Source organism: Cydia fagiglandana, chromosome 6 (genome assembly GCF_963556715.1).
Source record: "Cydia fagiglandana chromosome 6, ilCydFagi1.1, whole genome shotgun sequence".
NCBI lineage: Eukaryota > Metazoa > Arthropoda > Insecta > Lepidoptera > Tortricidae > Cydia > Cydia fagiglandana.
Genome location: NC_085937.1, coordinates 1,209,104 through 1,228,600, shown reverse-complemented (window position 1 = coordinate 1,228,600; position 19,497 = coordinate 1,209,104). Strand labels below are relative to the sequence as shown.

The 19,497-nt window shown below is 36.5% G+C and overlaps 1 protein-coding gene across 2 annotated transcripts in view; it reads right to left on the bottom strand.

The window, feature by feature from the left end:
- The window catches only part of LOC134664918 (uncharacterized), a 45,034-nt gene extending 31,123 nt beyond the window's left edge, over nucleotides 1–13,911 (bottom strand). The window contains exon 1 of one of the 2 annotated variants that reach the window (XM_063521640.1): nucleotides 13,750–13,911. The gene's annotated coding sequence lies outside the window, so the exon portion shown is untranslated. The remainder of the gene's footprint in view (nucleotides 1–13,749) is intronic. The other variant, XM_063521639.1, reaches the window with a different exon arrangement.
- Nucleotides 13,912–19,497: the final 5,586 nt, after the last annotated feature.

Below are 19,497 nucleotides of genomic sequence, written 5' to 3'. Positions count from 1 at the left end.
CTTTCTCTGAATTCACGGAATTCCTAGCTTTGCTTTGTAACAATCACGTTGTCAATGGAGCAAGAAATCATTGTCTGGCCTGGCATTGTCCACTTATAATTATGGGTTGCCGTCAATCATGGAAGAAAAAACTTCAATTTGCAAATAATTGAACTTTGTACTATTTTAATTGTATGTCTGTGAATGGATTCTTTGAAACTCACTCAGTCATTTCGAATCTTATGAACTCATGTTGGCGATCGAGTATTCCCACGGATATAGGAATCTAGTTCTTTCTTTCAAAGAGCCCTTTTTAAAATGTTTTTTTACGATAATATAATTATCTTTGGATACTGACCTGGCATTGGCTCTCCTATGGTTCCTCATGTTTTGGTCAATGTCAGATGTAAACGAAAACATTAATATAACACCTTATACTTGAACGTACTATGGCTTTGCTCGCTGGCAATGCTTTATTTAAAAAATTATATGCATTTTATAAAAATATATTTAAAGAATTTTGAGTTGATTTTGAAAGTTTCAATTGTGCATAAACCGTTACCATGTTTATACATATTAAAATTGTCAGGATAAAATATCTAATAAACATCTGTTCATAGACTGTAGAAAAATTCATGGCGTGCTATCGTATTTTCGAGCTTTCACTTCCTGAAGCGATAACAAATATTATACATAGAGGTAACAAAGCAAAACAATTTGGTGTGAACATGTTTTTAATAGTAGGTATACGTAAAATAAAACTTAGTTTCCCAGGCTGGTTCACACGTTACGTTTATTAGGAAATATACTTCCTTTAAGTACCTACTACTATTGTGTTTTCTCATAAGCTCATAACTTTAATGATATATAATACATAGACAATAGCCACTGGTTTCGTGTATAAAAACTTACTTCCTGAAATATTGATAATTAGCTTAAGATCATATATTATTATGTAAAACGTTCATAAGTGCTTGTTACTAGGCCTACATGAATAAAGTATTTTTGACTTTGACTTTGACTTTGACTATTGTCATATTTACCATCAGGAGTAGTATTTAAAAAGAACCGAGCCACCACGACTTAGATATTTTTTTTATTAATTAATTTTTAATTTAAGTGATTTTATTATGTTTTACCTATTGTTGTATTTATAAATAAAAGCAAAATAATAAATTAGATTTGCTCTACTTCTGTTCCCCAGCGGATTTATTTATTTATACTCGTAAATATTATCAAAATTAATGATAGCATATAATTGAATTATTGCTCGTAAATATTTGTGTTGATTAGAAAATATACAAGCACTAGTACATCGATATGCATGTCCGTGTGATAAGAATAGATCATAGGCGCCAACGCCGACTTTTATTTATGTTGGCGCGAATCGTAACCTCCGATCGAATGATACAAAACATCGGAGTAAGCTTCATTTGAATATCGGTATTGTAGAAGTCGTGTGAAAACAACATCGGTATTGTAGAAGGATTAAGGATGACTCACGTTAGACCAGGCCCCAATTTCACCAAGGTGACAGGTGCGACAATTGTAAAACATCACTGTTGCTGACGTCACAGGCATCTATGGGCTACGGTTACCGCTTACCATCGGGCGGGAAGTATTCCTGTTTGCCCCATCATTGTATTATTAAATAAAACTTTATTATATCGGAAAAAAACAGATATTTCTCTTGCTAAGTTTATGACAATTGTCACGAAATTCCGACATATAACTAATTTCCTGTCAAGATTCACCAACAATTCTACAAATATGTCGACTAGAAAAAAATTATTCTTGTTTCACAACATAATTGTAATACATACAATTGTAGCAAAATGCCTGTCATGTTTGTAAGTATTTCTATAGAAAATATTTTATAAAATTGTAATATGTCACCTGTCGCTTGACAATTGTCGCTCGACATATGTCACTGACAATTGTAGCCGTGGTGAAATTGGGGCCAGGCTGCATCCGGGCCGAAGCTTCCGGTGCTTACTTTTCTATAGACTGACAGGCGATCACGTGATGCTTTCCATAGGAAACGATGCGCCGGAAGCTCCGACCCGGACACGGCCCGGTCTAACGTGAGTCATCCTTTAAAAGAGCCTCTGATTGAAATGAAACTTTGCTCGTATTCACGGGTATAAATGCCTCATGTGTAGCAAAACTGATCTGATGACCTGCGACTTTAAGCTATTTTATAAAAGTTTTAAGCTAAAAAGCAGTGGTGGCCGAGTGGATATGACGTCTGACTTTCAATCCGGAGGTCGCGGGTTCAAATCCTGGCTCGTACCAATGAGTTTTTCGGAACTTATGTACGAAATATCATTTGATATTTACCACTAGCTTTTCGGTGAAGGAAAACATCGTGAGGAAACCTGCATACATCTGCGAAGAAATTCAAAGGTGTATGTGAAGTCCCCAATCCGCATTGGGCTAGCGTGGAGACTATAGCCCAAGCCCTCTCGCGCATGAGAGGAGGCCTGTGCTCAGCAGTGGGACGTATATAGGCTGAAATGATGATGATGAATTAGGTAAAAATATCAGCTTATATTAAATAGATGCTTGCATGTGCAGTGTCTAAAGCAATTAAATAGTTTTATAACTTAAATGTACTTACTGTATGACGTGGCTAAGATTTTAAATTTTATTCATATTCGCTCACACGTGGCTTTTAGAAAACACTTGAAACGTATTTGAGTCAACACTCTTACACTCTACCTATGTCATGAGAACACTTGAGAAAACCTAAGATATACCTACTCATAAATTTATCTTTATTGAAGCCACAAGACAGAAGTCAGAAGTATCGTAGAAACGATAAGTGTATTGTGTTGAAGTTCTATTGGCATTATCGTAATAAATATAATTAGGTACTCAGATACAAATCATTTTTTTTTTGATATCACGGGCCTATAATCCCGGTTTTTTGATAGGCTTGCGTGGGGACACAGATCCAACACGTAGAGGCCCCTTGGAGAGCTTTAATGTCATGTAGAACGCCTGCTGGAACCCGTTCACAGGTGCAACAATAGACACCCATGAACCGGTCTCAGCAGGCATTGGGACTATTGTAGCAAAAGTGAATAGTATACCGGTCTATGGATTGAAGTTTGGGTGGACTATGAGACTGGGCTATACAAATCATAATTATTATAATATTCCGTGTGTAATAATACTAATAAATGGCTGGATTGCATAAGTATACCAGAGTTTAACCCATACCGCCGCCGTGATTCGGGTGGCCAGGTTGACGTATCTGCGAATGCAGAGGACGCTGGTTTAATCCCAGCACTGGGCTCTGGAGGCCTTGATAACTTTTTCTTTCGTATATAACATATATTTCAGTTTATACAATTGCTTAAATCTTGCAAATCTTCATTTGCTTTACAATTGCGTTTAACGTAATATAACACAACTCTAAAAAGTCAATACAGAGAATCACAAATTCACCGTATGGTTTTGTTCAATATTTATTTCTGCAAATGTACATACAAATATCAACATCATCATTCGTCTAACCAACTAGCTTTTTAATGTAGGTATTATGAAAATAATCCGCGAAAGCTGTTTGCGAGAGATAATTTTATTTTCAATTAAATACCAAACGGGCCACCCAAGAAAATCGATAGCATGTTTAATTTTTATAGCAGACGGATACGCGTGGGCAACACGCCAATCAGGTGATAAGACGGTTAGCGGGATTTTATTGACAATTTAGCAAGAACCAGACTCGAAGGGAGCTTTGATTAAAAATGGGGCTGACGGATGTTTTGTATTTCGCTTTAACTACATGAAAATGACTCGAGTTTAAACTATTGTGAGATTTGTGAGACATGTGTTTTTAGTTAGTCGCACGCACGACATGTTTCGGAGAGCCTAGGTCTCCATTATCAAGCAGTGCATGAGTGAGTAAAACTTACATTGTTACATCAGAATGATGTCTAACGCTACGTCTTACGTAGGCGAACAACGCGCGAACGCGGCGCGGCGCGGCGCGGCGAAATCAATCCTTTGATGCCCATAGAAGTGTCCTACGTAAGCGATCTCGTTGCGAACGCGGTGCGGCGCGATTTGCACGCGAATGTCAGGCGGCGCGGCGCGGCGCGGCGCGGCGGCGGCCGCTTTCGCCGCGCCGCGCCGCGCCGCGTTCGCGCGTTGTTCGCCTACGTAAGACGTAGCGTAAATGATGTCAGTCGCCCGTGTGACTCGCTCGCACCAATACATTGTCATGTAGTCTGACAAAAAAGAGTAGAAATGGCAATACTGTAGTACCGTTTTCTATAGACTGATTTGAAAAGGACGACACTACAGTATTTCCACTTTTTAATTTCTACTCTTTTTTGACAGACTATACGGACAATACGAGCGAAATGCGAGCGCCACTGACATCATTTTAATGTCACAATGTAAGTTTGAATCGGCCTCTTACACGCTTAATTAATTTCCACAATGAAATTCCAACGAATTCCTAAGACAAAGTAAAAGCAAATGCATATTTATGTACACGCGTGACTGGTTTAAAAGCAAAAAGTGTATGCTTCGTCAATACTTAGAGAGACAGTCATTATGAGCGTTGTAATTATACGTGATATATTGAATCACCCGACAAACTATCTTCTCGAAATTCCACTGGGTGGAAATATGTCTGAAGATTTTTCATTAGAAGAATAAAATAAAAGTTATAAATAAAGAGTGACGTAAGAACTGAATTTCAATGAATATATACTTTATATATATATTTAGTGCCTGAAAGCCGAGATTCAGGAAAACAAACAATGGATATGAGTATGATGTATAAGGGAAAAACGTATACTGTAGAGTAACATGTACCTAATAAGGAGTGTCAATTATATTAATCATGTTACGAAACTTAATAGGTGGCATGGTATGTTGTACAATCAAAATGGAACAGTAAAGGAAAATCAGAAACTAAAATAAATGTATAGTATGTATGTAGTTATAGTATGTACGAGTAACTAAAATATAATTATAGATGGTGTTGTTACCAATAGCAACTAATAGGGATGATGGCATATGTTGAATTTTATTTCAAGATCTTGTAAAATTGATCGAAAATGCACAATGTTTCACAATAAATTGGATAATTATAAATATCCATTCCATAGGTATGTATTTTTAGGTGTCTAGTAATCAACATTTTTGTCAAAGTCGAGTGCTGGTAATATGTTCCACGAGAATTTGAGGGAACTCATCAAATCTTATAAGCATTCTTATAGCGATTATATGTTTTCATCTAAAAACAAAGTATTTGCATATATTTTGGTGGAATGGAACAGCTGAACCATAATGAATTAGCATAAACAGACGCAACCATACGTCACTTTTATGTATACGTTTATTTTTATGCTGATAAATAGAATAAGTTTATATTTTCTCTTATCAGTTTGTTATCAGAATTAATTTTACGGTCGGCGTCACTAAGAAAACAATCCGTTTCCGGTGAAACCTAAATAATTATTATGTTGTATATTTAACATGACACATGGAGAAAGGAAATTAATTACTACTGAATATTTTGTCATGTCGTATTGTCGTAAACATGCTTTTATTATTTGTGTATAACACAATTGCATTAATTGAAAAATTTTGTCAATAAAAAAGTATCTTATTAATAGAAAAAACTTAACGAAATAGTTTGAAATACCACAATTTTAGTTTTCAAAGAAAGTTCCAGCTCATCAAATGACACTTTACTAGAACAATGTACAAGGAACTATAAAAGATATAATACCCAGATCACTAAATGTGTGCCTATAATACTTGAAGATTGGTCCAGCGATCTTCGAGAGATGGAATAAAAAAATACATTAAAAAAACATAGATCCCGAATTCCCGACGTAATGAGAACCTCCTACAAAATTCAAACTTGGCACAGCAATCCAATGGTAAATCTTATCCAAACGGATCTTTATATTTAACATAAACAAGGAAGGTCACAGTTAATAGTACCTACTTCCTTCCTAAATTCAATTAATTAGCAATGTTTCCCACATCTAAAATTCCGAGCGCGAACATAATACCACTGAGTACAGTCATTCACAGTTACATAACTAAGGACGATATATTGGAGGGCCGCTTCTGCATACGAACCTAGTTCCCATTTTCCTCTTTGGATTAACCTTATGGAAAATATTTTACACAATTTGATGTAGATATAGTTGTATTAAGCATAGCCAATTATATTTTATTGTATGGAATTAGTTTTTCCCTCTTAAGTCTTATAATCAAAATAATAAAAAAGTATTTTTCGTCTCAAAAGTTTACCGACCCCTTATTGCTTTGAACTGTACCTACTAAATATTGTCAAGCCTCACGGCCACGCGAGGAAATTAAGATTTTTTACAGAGATTAACTAACCGCGACTACTAAATTTATATAGGTAAGGTTTACTCGGGTAATTCCGAACGTCGAAAACTGTCGGATAATTCCGAAATGAGACTTTTATTATGATGGAATTAAGGGCGATTTTCATCTGAATTTCGGAATTATCCGACATTCGGTCCGTTTTCATTTTAAAATATAGTAAGATGACCATTGTTCACATATGTAAGTAGATATTTATAAGGTTTTTGAGAGGGTTCATTTTATACGTATCCGACTATTATATGAAGCATTATCCATTTACTTAATCATAATCATAACTTGAAAATGAGATGGTTATTTTATCTTCATTGAAAGTTTTTGATTTGGACAAAGAACACAACAGTATTTCTAAAATCGTGTATTCTTTACATGCTACCTAATATTTAACTATTACTCCATCGTTTTTAATTCGGTGCGTGCTAACCCTTCTCGCCACAATTTGACACGCATTCAAGCTATAAAACAATTAAACCCAGTACCGAATGAGCCGCCATGATATTTTACCCAATGAAATCAACCTTACGGCTCACTGTAGCAGTATAGAAGGTGGTAAACAAGCGTATAGATCTCGCCATTTAGAGAGCGACGGCACTGTCAAAAAGGTAATTTTATCGAGAAATGTATACGAAATTTGACGATCCCTACATTAATACAGTCGACTACTGCAGTATTTCAGGAGGACACCACTGCCGCTAATGTCAAAATCGATGTTAAAGCCCAGATTTTGACGCTTACTGCAGTAATGCTGTCGACAATAACGTCGAGCTTGCAACACTGCAGCAGATGACAGTAATGAATAACAGTCTGAATCTGAACGTCACCTTAGAATGGGACAATCGAACTTTCATTTAGGGCATAATACAAATACCAACATGACCACGGAATATAAAAACAACCAATTGGACAATATTATACATATTACATATTATATTGAATTATATAAAAGATTTATACAAATATACAGTCTAGCTAGATTTATGATTTATTTATTTTGTTATTTAATATCTGTTTTAATAAACATATCAGAACATTACCAACAAACCGCTCTGTGGTTTGGCAGTAGAATGTATTGTATCTAGATGTAAGTAAGCTTGTGAATAAACGCTTTATTTATTTTATTTTTTTTATTAAAATATATACAGTGGTTCTACTAATCTAAATTAATAACTAGCTTAAATCTAAAATAGGCCCTTGAGGCAAAACAAGAAATAAATCGTCTACATACATAATATGTGCTTTTTTGTTTCAATGGGAACCCTAACAAAGCTGGCCATTTAACAAATGAGTGTCCGTAATGGGCTGGGCGCGCTCACGGCCACTGGATTTATAACAATTTACCAAATCTAATGAATCCTCCTTAAAATTACATTCTGTGGTCTTTAGCACGAAACATTTGACTCGTATACGAGTGTGGTTGAGTTCACAAACATCTTTACGAGCCAACGTTCCAAAATAATACAGTCGCCATCAGATATATCGGAGCGGCCAAGGTGCTCACAAATATCTGAGCACGCCTCTATTGTCAAGGCGTTGTTCAGATATTGTGAACACCTTGGCCGCTCCGATATATCTGATGGCGACTGTACATTACGGTACAAGTGTGAAAAATAAAAAAATCGCAACGAGTGGCGATAAATTGACACACGACCGAAGGGAGTGTTTTAAATCGACACGAGTTGCGAATTAGCATTTCGCGCGTGTATTGTACAACGTTTTACAGTTACAGATGGGCCTTTAAATTTTTGACATAAGCACGTATGGCCCTTAATCCTGCCCTAGGGTGGTAAAGTAGCACCATATATGTACTGTAATAGTAGATTGTTAACCAAGGGTTGAAAGGCACCCATTTCTGTCGAGGTAGTTTGGCGCTCGAACGCAGTGAGAGCGCCAATAGTCCGAGACAGAAATGGTGTCTTTCACCCGAGTTAAACACTCTACTTTTCATATCGAATGCGAGGAAACCAAACAAGACAAGGCAATTTCGCAAAATCAGTAATAGAAGTACCTAATAGATCTACGGCCATGATTTATTTTCCTTGGGACTTACTTGCAATCGGAGACTTTACATGTGTGAAGATTAATAGCCTCTAGCGAAAATAATTTAGATTGCAATATTTGCACAAATTTTTTAACAAACTGCAGTCATTTTAAAATGATTTGTTCATTACAGTATGAAAATCAGCGGGATTGCCTCTTACTTTTTAATTTTATACTTTTTCGTTCTAAAAGCCGCAACAGACTACCGGACCGCACCGCGACCTTGGTGCGCCGCACCACGTAATAACATAATAAAAGTATTTTAAATATTAAATAACAATTATTTAATAATATAAGTAATTTTTATCTTGTATTTTATTTTATTTTCATAAATATTATAGTGCTAAATAACTTTAAAAATCAATTTAATATCGTACAAACGTTTAACTGTGGCTGTATAAGATTCTGCCTTTGCTCATTTACGCAAGTGTAAGGTTTAAAAAATATTTTTGGTGTATTCCTTTTGGTTCCCGCCTGATGAAATCGAGTAAATAGAATTCAACGAAAGAAATCAACAACAATTTGTTTTTAACAATTCACTTACATCATTTTTCATAAAAAAAGGATCAACGTGGGATAAGTAAAATTAAACAATTACCAATTTTTCCAGGCGAGGAAATAAAGACACTATTTTTCCATTTTGTTTCCACCCAGTTGTTCGTGAGACGGGGACGCAGAGGAGTACACCACTTTTCTGCACTAGAGCATAAACGTATCACTTTCTGCGCACCTTTTAGAACCACAACGACCCACTTTCAGAGCATGAGATATGAAAAATATATTTACACGCCTCTAAGACACTGATATAAGGTAGATACGAGTCAAATGTAGCGTGATAAAGACCACAGAAATGTAATTTTAAAGAAGTTTTGAGATTTGGTAAAATTGAGAAATTGGGATGTATTTATTGCTCTACAGTCCGACACGACACAACGATATAATTAATAGACTTATTAGGCCATAGATGGAAAGTACCTATTCTATACATGTATATTATATTTCCACAACATCATAGCCCCCTGAGACCCAGAAGCAATTATTTTGTTTTAGAATCTGGAACCATTAGTTAAACAATAAAAGTTCAGAATAAATTGTGGAACATGTACAAAATGTTGTACGTAGGGTCACAGGGAGATAGAGCTCATCTATAATCCCAGCTACTCTGTTTTCATTTTCACACAATAATTCACAATTATAATGGCAATGGGCCAATTAAACAAGCTACGGGTCATGCTCTAACGGTCATAAGTTCCGTCTTCAAACATTTATAGAAAAAAGAGCAAATTTTAGTTAGATATCGCTGTTATTTAAGTCTTTTTGCGTTTGGAAAAGGCTTGTGAACTTTTATGCGGCTATACTAATTATGAGAACGTAACACGGAAGCTCACAGACAAATGAGTAGGTATAAACAAACAAAATACTGTTATTCATAAATATAGTTGTGTTAGTGTATCGACTTTGTAAGCCTCATTCTTTGTATCTTAGGTATTGTCATTTTTAAAGACACAGACGGCTGATCAGCCGCCCTCGGCTTTATCGTCTAGATCAGAGCTCTATGTATAGGTAATTATAGTCTAGATTCTGGACTATCTACAGCTCTAATCGTCCAGAGCATCCCAATGAGCGCTGTATTACTGAACATGATGACGACGTTTATGAAGTACTTTCAAAACCCTAGAGAAACGAAGTGAGTTGGATGAAATTTGACTTTCAAACCTCGATAAAATTTTATTTTTACATGTGAAAACTGAATGGTGTATATAATAAGTGGTTCGGACGTTTGTATTTTAGTTTGTATTTTATTTTGGGTAGTTCCATTTCATAACTTTGACGATAAAGAGGAAAACCCACCTCACCCCGTAGTGCCTCGTATTTGGGGTGAGAGGGATTTTCATAAGTACAAAGGTGATTTTGGAAGATAGTTGGATCGATTTTTTTTTATTATGCGTATTACTATAGCCCCATTTTAAATTGGAATACATTATTTTTGTAGCAGTAGCCTTATAATCCCTTCTCACCCCCCTCTCAAACCTTCTCTCCCCATTCATAACCCAACTCTCCAAGCAAAACCTACTCACCCCGTTTTACGGTACATCAGAGAGAGGAATGTAATGATTTATGGCTTTTACTGAAAAGTTCCATAAGAAAATTCTCATGCAAGTTTCCAATAAAACCGATAAATATAAACGGATACACGTGTCAGTCTACAATTCTTCTAGTTTCCAATTAGAAGATTCCCGTCCAGATTTAAGAGATTACTTAAACGTCATTCATTGGCGTCTATTTGAAGTGCCATAGAAATCGAAAATTCGAAACTCGAAACAAGGTCTGACAATACACGTACAGGCAAAAATACCGGGTGCATTTCACGGGGATTGCAATTTTTGAAACCTATCTTCGGCACATTGATAGGCTTAGAGTTGGACGAAATTAATGCTAGACGCAGACATACGTTTTCCACCGCGATTTGTTCAGATTGCTACAAATACAAATACAAATACAAATTCTTTATTTGCCAGAATACAGTGAATATGTAGATGGTGACTTAAAATTAGTAGTACAGTGTACTCTACTCACAATTGAGCATGCAAAACTTATAATAGGTACATAATGTCATGCGATCAAATTAAATAATTGAAATAGCAGAAACCACAATAAAATAAATTACAAATCATTAAGTCAATCAAGCTGGATAAATTATTCTGAGACATTTAAAATTACATACAATTAGTCAACATCATACTCGTATTCGTCATTATTCATATTCAAGAATTCACTTATGGAGTAAAAGCATTTATTTAATAGCCATTTAGATAGTAATTTTTTAAACTGGTTAGGCGTGCAATTTCTTAAATCGCTCGGTAACTTATTATAGACTTGAATACCCATACAGTACGCATTATGCCTATATATGCTCCCCTCTAATTAACTCTCTAGTGTTAACAAACAAACTAAATAACCATTTGATAACGATAAGGTTTATTGCAGACACGTCACGGCTACGTGGGCAATCGCGAACGTAGATATAGGTAGCGGCTGGGCGTCAATAGAACTCGGCTTCCTCCGGCTTACCTAATTTTGCTTATCCTCGCGATGTTGGCCCGCAACACCCCAATAATAATATTATACAGGGTGTTTGGTACATCGTTTGCCAAATTAAAACGGCAGATAGGTTAGTCAAAAGCTATTTACTCATGCCTAGAAAAACAAAATTGGCCACGGTTTTTTTTTACTACTACGCAAGTAAAAATTTGAAATTTACGAAAAACTGGCATAGAAGTGAAAAAAAAATGTGCGCCAAATTAAACATTTCTAGGCCTGAGAAGATAGCAAATGACTCAAGCTATCTGCCGTTTTAATTTAGCGAACGATGTACAAAACATCCTGTATAATATCATCGTGAAGGATGTCATGTTACTCCTCAAACGATAAAACTTTTAGCGTAGAAATAAAATTAAAAGTGGAAAAATTACTGTCTCAGGTAGAACATGAACCCACGACCACTGGATCGATAATTCGCTAGCCCAGTGCTTTGCCATCTGAGCTATCAAGACCTTATCGAATACAGTGAATATTTCCACCATATATCGCACCATATTACGCAGACGCTCGCGTTTCGAATGAATACAAAATTTATAAAACTTATTTTTTTTATTATTATGAAGTAAAAATTAAAATTTATTATACAAAAGGTTAATGGTACATAAATAATCATACAAAAGTAACTTAGATATATCTAAATATTAAAATATTTTATGAAGTTGTGTTTATTAAATATTATCTTCAGTGTACGCTGTCGTCATTGTAGTTGACGCTGCTTGTCACGGTTTATACATATAACAAAATTCGCAATACATTGCGTCGTAGAATAAACTTTAGGTAAAGAGTACTAAAAATCAAAACACTTATTTTTTTAAATACATAGTTAAACAAATGTTGGTCAGTTAATTATCGGAGTACATAGCTTACAGTTTATCTTTATTTCTCGTGTTACAGGGCTAGATATGAGCGCCGCGCCGGCGCGCCGCCGCCGCCGACAAAATTTTCGCGCCGCCGCCGCCGACGCTGCGCTATCGGCGTGGCATCGGCGTGACCTTGTTAGATACTACTACGTTCAGAATAAGATAAGATAATATATATTTTGTCCAGTTTAGATGCGCCAATCTGAATAGTTTATGGGCATTCAAAAGGTATTTTAGGTGCATATAACTCAAAAATATCGATGGTAAATGCAAACTTTCTGTCTTCTGTCTTGCGCGCGAGGCGTCGGAATAGGGTCTTCAGTGTTAGGTGGAGCTCGACTTTGGGCATCGTTTTTTGACATCAGTATTATTGTATCGATGTTGGTTAATGACAATGACTGAGCTCGATTTTTCTCGCTCTGGTTTTTTTTCGACTGTTGACAAGACGTTTCCCTGATATAGTCTATCCGCTATTTTTTACTTAGCACAAAAGACTGGACAAAAGGCCTCACCAAGTTTAAGACCGTCTCTGATGCCGCGGCATTGCTGGTTATCTACAGTTTATTATGCGATATGAAACTTTTTTCATGCAAGTATTCGATAAATTATCCTTGAAATTAAAAAATGCTCTTATTTTGTAGCGTGATTATGGCATAAACATGTTTATTTCGGTAAAATTTTGGTTAGAATTGCTTTTATATAAATCAAGTGTTTCAAGGCCATGCCGCCGATTCGCCGCCGCCGCCGACCGATTTTGACCGGCGCGCCGCCATCGGCAAAATGCCCATCGGCGCTCATATCTATTCAGGGCCCACCCGGTATATTGCCGTCTAGTAACCACAACTCAAGCCTTGTTGAGCTTCTATAGGGTTGGCATTTTTTTCTAAATTTAGGTATTGGTCTAATAGTAAAAGTAGTTCATTTCCTCAATTATATTTCAAGAACACACATTTTACTGTCGCGCGGCGAGCGTGGTGGGCGCCTTTGCATCTAGAGGGGCGCGCCGCCGCGGGGTGTATTTTGTGAATAGTTTTTGTGCTTGTTAGTTATTTTTGGGTTTAGTTTAAAATTTAGGTTAAGATTTTTGTGATAGTTAAGTACCTAGATTTAAGATTAGGTATGTATCGCTGTTCGTTTTATCTTGTTGAGTATACTTACTCAGTTTTTTATATAATAAATAATTCATACTGTGGTTTCATTTTACTACACTTTAAATTATTTGAATCAAGTTATACCTATAACTATAGAGGGTCATAAAGGAAGCATTATATAATTTGACACGATTCTCTCAAAATAGTTAGGTATATCAGTTCATTTATTTATTTAAGAAACAATCAGTTTTACTAACAAGGTTACAAAAAAAATAGTTTAAATGTTTTCTTACCGTAAATTTCACTGTCGATTACACACATATACACTCCTTAAACCATACAATAACACAAAATATCCCCAAAACTTAGCACCGTATCACACAGCTACACTTTGCGAAAACTTTTAAATATCGAAATTTGTTATTTATTTTCGCGCCAAGCGCATAGGTGACGTGCGCTCAAGACGGCGCGTACCACAAACTAGGTATTAAACTTTTTGCGCGGGAACATAAGCCGGCCGAAAGCGGTAGCACATACAGCCAAGAAGTTTGTAGAATATAGCGAACGTTTTCACTAGGTTGTGTAATAATGCGTATGATTACTCGATTTGTTAACACAGGCATTGTTTTGTTTGATTAGAAGCTGTTATTAATGTCGTGTTAACATAACATGATGTCAAAATATTTGTGGTGGTGTAGTGAATACAAAATGCTTATTAAGAGTTACACGGACCCACCTCCATATAGCCGCTCCCATAAGTCCCATACGATCGAAGTTACGCTCTCAGTTTTAAACATTAAAACTATAATATATGGCTACAACATGCTCAAATTAGTTAAATGTAAATTAAAATGAACATTTACGTAATGTCCATGTCTGGAACTAGCTTTCGTTGCTATAATTTGTATAAACAAAAAAAATAGAGCGAGTAGGAGTTTTGTAAGTAGGTATGTAAAATTTATATTCGCTGTAATTTCTTTGTAGAGTAAAACCAAGCCAAGTCGACAGCAATTTTGATAGCCCAGACTGTGCCAAACTTCTATAAAATTATGATGTTTAGGTAAATAACACTTGTGCAGTCTGTGCTATCAAAATCGCTACCAGCTTAGCTTGGTCTAACTATAATACAATTTCGTTTAATTTGTAATACGCAGAGAACATTCTAGTTGTCTTAGGTAGGTAATGTCTACCACGGTATTGCAATAAGACCTAGATTTTAAGTACTTCTCCAAATGCTTATCATATCATCGTCACATTCTTGGAATCTCAAGAACTATCTTATTCGCTGCTTGCGTGAAATACCCGCTATCTACATACTCTCAATAGCATCTGTTGATAAACGCATAACAGTTGGCAAATACAGTTTGTGACAGTGTTGCCAACTCGGATTTTGAAAAAATGCTATACTAATGTCTAGATTATGCCAAAATTATGCCAAAAATTTTTAAACACCTATGCTAAAAAAATGCTAAAATATCACTTGAAATTAGACACTTAAAACACATACATTTTTCAAATTTACCGCCTTTTTCTACTGACAAGATGTGCTTGACCAACTTTATATAGTCCGCTGACGTCCATCCGTCCACAAAAGTCAAAATTCATATGAAAATATGAACCACATAAGGCGACTGCGCATATTTTTGCTGCCAAGTTGGTGCAAACTTGGCTTAGACTAAATTATGCTAAAAAATATGCCAGATGCTAAATGGAAAATTTTGGTGCCAAAGCGAGTGAAAATATGCCAGATCTGGCATCATTTATGCCAAGTTGGCAACACTGGTTTGTGATGTTGTTAGTTACTTTTCTCATATATATACCTTCCCGTGATAAAAATATTTGAAATTGATAAACTGATAAGTCATCGTCTAAAATTATCGGTGTGACAATAACTTCACTCCCGACATCTTTGTTGTTTTTAAGTTTGTAGAATGTTGTATAGTACAGTCAACATCAAAAGTAACTACTCAGACTTCGCGTCAAAAGTAACTACTTATACAGGGTGATTCATGAGACGTGAGCAGGACTAATCCTGCACACTCAGTAACTGATAATTGATCGATCACCGTCGGTTTGAGGTGAAACAACCACACTTTTCCTATTTTTTTACTTTTTGGTGAGTGCAAATTTAATTCTCTACAATCATAGTCGCCCTACAAGACCTAATTAATAAACATAAAACCTCTAACCGTAATGACAGCATTTTGATTATGAAGAAAATAAACTGTCAAATTTGAGTGAGATACGACTTTTCAAAAGTAACCAGACCGTGATGACATTTAATTTGACACAGAATATCGGTAGTTTAGTATTTATTCTAATTTTAGGGTGACCATGCATGTCGTAAATAAATTAATAACTTTTTTTTCAACGCGACTTGAAAATTCACGTTAACCTCACTAATACTGATACGAAGCAGTTGCTTATAATTTACGAAATGCGCAGTGTTAATCCTGCTCATGTCTCCTGAATCACCCTGTATACTATTCTCTAATAGCTTAATATTCTATCTGGCTTTAACTAATTTAAAGGCGGCTTACGTAATACAAGAAGGTCTATAATAATATAATCCTACCTTAAACCTGTAGGTAATCTGCCTCTACCTTAACTATAAGGTAATTTGACAAAACGTCGCGGGGTATCGAGTTACCATTGATAAAAGATAATGATCACACAATAAGCAGCTATATTCGACGTTTTTGTTTGAAGAAACGTCGCTTTTGACACTTGTTTGACACTGACATATCTAATCCATATCTTTTCTAGATCTATTAACTGACGTATCTTTTAACTGAATAATATATCATAATAATATATGGCTGTTAGCCGTTGCTCGAAGTAAAAATTAAAAAAGAAAATACTTTCCACCCTAATATAGTTCGTTTTTTTTAGCATTAGAAAGAACTCCGCAGAAGCAAGCGTGCAGTTTTTATCAGGCTCGTTAATTGTTAATATATATGGAATTATCTAATAAAATAAATAAATAAAAAATAAATAAAAATAATTTATTTCAGACTTTAGGTCCATTGGGGTTAGTATCATTATTACTAAACTTAAAATTAGGGTTAATATCATATAAAACTAAACAATACATTAAAATTTAAAAATAAAACAAAACTAACTTAACCTATGACCCGGTACATACGGAACTGGCGCATGCAGACCGAGCCAGTGCCTCATTAGGGGGCTGTCCCACGTTTCTGAGACAATGCCCAGGATTCCATTGGGGCTGTCCCGTATCCTGCTCAGGGTTGAAGCACACCTCTTTCGCATGATGGCATGGAATCCATCTATTCCGGCTAATGTAGCATGGTCAATACATATAATTTACTTCAAATTGTTACCGCTAAAAGTGCCAGATTTAGAACCACAAGCGAACTTCTGCGAAGTTCTTTCTAATGCTAAAAAAACGGACTATAGGGTGGGAAATGCAATTTTCCACCCGGTTATCAGCCTATGAAAGGTGAACTTTCCGAACAGGAGAGATGAAATAATTATTTTCCATCGTATTTTCATGGAAACGTAGGTATACGATCGTGGCTTGCTATTTCAGCCAGTGATCTTGTAGTAAGTACAAAAAGAACTGAGGTTGACTGAATACCGTAAAACGGGGTGAGTAGGTTTCGCGAGGAGAGTTGGATTATGAATGGGGAGAGAAGGTTTGAGAGGGGGACGGGAAGGGATTTTAAGGCTACTGCTACAAAAATAATGTATTATAATTTAAAATGGGGCTATAGTAATACGCATAATAAAAAAAAATCGATCCAACAATCTTCCAAAATCACCTTTGTATGAAAAACCCTCTCACCCCAAATACGAGGCACTACGGACGGGGTAAGGTGGGTTTTCCTCTTTATCGTCAAAGTTATGAAATGGAACTACCCAAAATAAAATACAAACTAAAATACAGACGTCCGAACCACTTATTATATAGGTACACCATTCAGTTTACACATGGAAAAATAAAATTTTATCGAGGTTTCAAAGTCAAATTTCACCCAACTCACCCCATTTTACGGTACGAACATTTCTGAGAAAATACGATGGAAATAGTTATTTGTTTTACAAGGGGGCAAAGTTGTTGTTTAACCGCTTAATAATTGAACCACGAGCATAGCGAGTGGTTCGAAAAACGGAATCTTGAGCGTTGCGAGAGTTTCGAAGCACGAGGGTCAAACAAAATTTGCCCCCGAGTGAAACACAAAATTTTTCACCACACCAACCCGAAGCAAATATTAAATGTAAAATATAAAAAAAATATCAAACAAAATCAAATCCAAATGAATGTTATTAAATATTTATCATCCAAAATCATCATTTTAAAATCAATTCTACCAGCAAACATAAGAAGACTCAAAATTTGCATTTGATTACTTTGCCTCACATGTGAACAAAATGCAACTTTGCTATTAGTTTTTAGTTGTTACTTATTAGTTTTTGATGGGCAAAGTAAGCCTTTCCGAGCTGGTGTGGTGAAAACAATTATGCACTACACCTGTACCTCAGACGTGTCTGATGGCTCCTCTTCACGTTGGGCCAACGCCAACGCCAACGAGGGACGCATTTATGCGTTAGAGGGAACAAGTGATATTGCTATCTCATTCTACCACATGGCTGCATCCCTCGTTGGCGTTGGCGTTGGCCCAACGTGAAGAGGAGCCATGAAAGATGAGATCATTCAAAATTTTAAGAGCCATATGTAGGTACCTACCTACTGTAAAATGTTGTACCGATACACGTGCGAATAGGTAATTCGCAACACGTATCGATTTTATAACATTCCCTTCGGTCGTAGTATCACTTGTATCGTAATGAAGTAAGACAAACGGCGCGATTCGAACTTTAAGATATCGCACCGTTAGACATTCACAAGATATGAAATAGTAAAGATATGTGACGTTCCACGGAAAAAGGTACCTTATGGCGGCTGGCGCTTACGCTTATTATTAACGCCGCTCCAATGTTCAGTGAACAAGCAGCGGCGGGGGCCTTTGCGGACTACTTCAGTAGTGTTTTCCTCTCCTGCGAGCCAAAGCTAAGTGCCGAATTAGCAGGAGCTATTGGCAGTGATCGTCACATAAGCATTTCTGGGTTTTCTGAGTGTGAGGTGGAACTCGGAGTTGATAAACTTAAACCGAAATGTGCGCTTGGACCGGACAATGTGCCCGCTTTTATAATTAAAGCCTTTAAATCCCAACTTTCGGGTCCTCTAGCCCATGTATTCAATCTAGCGCTCAAGTCTGGCACTTATCCTCATAGTTGGAAGACTTCGAGAGTGACACCAATCCTAAAGTCGGGTGAAAAGTCACGAGCCGAAAACTACCGTCCCATTGCCATCCTGAGCTCTTTCGCTAAGGTTTTCGAGAGTTTTTTGCACTCTAAACTGTACACTTTGGTGGATCCTTATTTAAGTGATGCGCAGCATGGGTTCAGAAAAGGCCGCTCTCTCAACACAAACCTTCTCTCGCTCGTCAACCACGTCTCGGATAAACTGGACGAAGGATGCCAAGTTGACGTTGCATACCTTGATTTCAGAAAAGCGTTTGACCAGGTTGACAACGATATCCTTTTAGAGAAGCTCTCCGCGATAGGTTTTGACCCATTGCTCCTAAAATTATTTGCCAGCTACCTGAAAGGTCGCAAACAATTTGTCAGGCTTGGTTGCTTCGACTCCGATCCGTACCCAACGAGATCTGGTGTTAGTCAGGGATCCTTGCTAGGGCCCTTTCTCTTCTCTATTATGGTGAATGATCTTTCGAGCTGTCTGGTTGATGGTAAACTTCTAATATATGCTGACGACATAAAAGTCGTGGTTGATATCAAAACCCCGTCAGATTGCCAATACATGCAGCGTAACCTGGATGCGATATATCGGTGGAGTGTTAAAAACCGCCTTTCTCTTAATGTGGCTAAGTGCCATGTCATGAGTTTCACTAGGGCTAAGCAAGGAATACTGTCGAACTACCTCATTGATTGCGAGTCTCTACCCCGCACCCATTCTATGAAGGACCTGGGGGTGCTCTTTGATCCAGGTCTTACTT